This window comes from Otolemur garnettii, unplaced genomic scaffold (genome assembly GCF_000181295.1).
Source record: "Otolemur garnettii isolate 467f Iridium unplaced genomic scaffold, OtoGar3 scaffold00179, whole genome shotgun sequence".
NCBI classification, from domain to species: Eukaryota; Metazoa; Chordata; class Mammalia; order Primates; family Galagidae; genus Otolemur; species Otolemur garnettii.
The window spans coordinates 2,646,266-2,648,469 of record NW_003852574.1 but is presented as its reverse complement, the minus strand read 5'-3'; positions in this window follow the sequence as shown (position 1 = coordinate 2,648,469).

Sequence of the window (2,204 nt, the reverse complement as noted above, 5' to 3'; positions counted from 1 at the left end):
CAGGAGACTCGCTTGAGCCCAGGAGTTGGAGGTTGCTATGAGCTGTGATGCCATGGCACTCTACCCAGGGGGATAGCTTGAGGCTCCATCTCAAAAAAATAAAAAAATAAAAATAAATAAAAAAAATAAAGGATGCCCTTTGACCCCTCAGTCCCTGAAAAAGGCATTCTCCTGCCACCTCCACTGGGCTGATAAGCAGCTCCTCAGGGGTCAGTGAGAGGCACTGCTGCACTAGATGCATAGGTACTCCAAGTATGTACAGTCCTACTGCCCATCCCTTGGATGCCTTCCACCCAGGCAGGGACAGGGGCAGGGGAGACCTATCTCCAAAGCCCCCTGGAAGTAGAAGTGGAGCCATGCTCCTCCTTCCTGAGCCTCAGGACCTGTTGTTCCTTGATTGGCCTGGCCAGCAGGCAGGTGGATGATGGGGGCCTGTAGAGGACCAGGGGCTTCCAAGAGGAAGGGTGGAGGGATGCACCCCTGACTGAGCTCTCAGACTTCTAGGCTGTGGCTTTTTCGTACTCCTGGGCTCTTTGCCTTTTGCCTTGGACCTGGTCAACCTGTCCTGTGCAAGCAAAGAAAATTCTTCTCTTTGACTGTTTACAGTTTTCCACCCATGAAGCCAAGATCCTCAGATGCCTTTGAAGTCCCGCCCACTTCCACTGTGCTCCCTTGTCTGCCCCTAGTGCCTTCAGTTCTCTAGGCCCAGGGTCCCAGACTATTTTTTATCCCCTTAACCCTGAATTCACATTGGGAAATGTGACTAAGACCCCTTCCCCAATAATCTTTCCAATAGCCTGGTACTTAACCCCCAGCCAATGGTACTGGGCCATCTTTGGCCACCCTGACCCCTGTGTACTCCCTCTTCTCCTCTTGATGTGTCCCATTCTTTCTTTCTTTCTTTTTTTTTTTTTTTGCCAGGGCTGGGTTTGTACCCGCCACCCCCAGGATATGGGGCTGGTGCCCTACTCCTTGAGCTACAGGCGCCACCCATGGATGTGTCCCATTCTTTGTGTAGGAAAGAAGGTCCCCAGGTTGACAGTTCAAGTTGTCCTTGTCTCCACAAGTTCCCTTTCTACCCTTAAGCCCCAGATCCAGTATGCCAAACCATGGTTAGGGGCTTCTGTGGAAGTGGCACTCCAAGAGCAGGGTCATTGCCTGTGGATCACACTGGGGCTCTGGAAGTCCCTAAGGATTCTGGAATCAGTCTGGGCCTAGGTCTCAACAGAATAGGGCAAATCCAGAAAGGCAGCTGGGATCCCTTCTTGTGCTTCTTCCCTCGGGCCAGCACAAGCTCCTGGACCTCTACTTTTGCTGGGGCATCCATGGGCAGGAGTTTGCCAGGGTTCTTACTCTGGGACTGCCTGTCATTGGCACAGCTTGCCAAGGCCTTGGATTTTTCTTTTGGAAAAACCTAGATTGTTGTACCAAATCCCAGTGCCTGCCTCCCCTCTGCCCCTGCCTGAACTCTAGGTAGTGTGGCCAGGGTAGAATGCCCATCCGAGGAAAGCTGTGCCAACTCTGCTGGTGCCCAGCCTGGGCTAGACAGGATCTTGGGCTCCTGCTCATATCTGCTTTAGCCATCAAGGCTAGTGGCTCCAATGTCACATTCTTTCCCTGTTCTGGCCATGGCAGTACCAGGTCCTGCTGCTCTGAGGACTTAGGCAAAGTGAGGGGATGGGTGGGGAAGAACTGTAAAGAGCCCTTTTGTATCACCTGAGACCTTAAGTTCCCTGACATTCTAGTACTCAGGGAAATCTCCTAGGAAAGGATCTGTCAAGTACTTCTCTCTACCCCAGCCTGGTCTCCACATCCCCAGGGGAGCTCTGGACCATCTTTTTTGAAAGATTAGCTCCTCGGGCAGCACCCATAGCTCAGTGGGTAGGGTGCCAGCCACATACACCGAGGCTGGTGGGTTCAAACTCGATCTGGGCCAGCTAAAACAACAATGACAACTGCAACAACAACAAAAATAACCGGGTGGGGCCACACTGTGGCTCAGTGAGTAGGGCACTGGCCCCATATACTGAGGGTGGTGGGTTCAAACCCGGTCCCGGCCAAAGTGCAACAAAAAATAGCCAGGCATTGTGGTGGATGCCTGTGGTCTCAGCTATTTGGGAGGCTGAGGCAAGAGAATCACCTAAGCCCAGGAGTTGGAGGTTGCTGTGAGCTGTGATGCCACAGCACTCTACCAAGGGCAATGA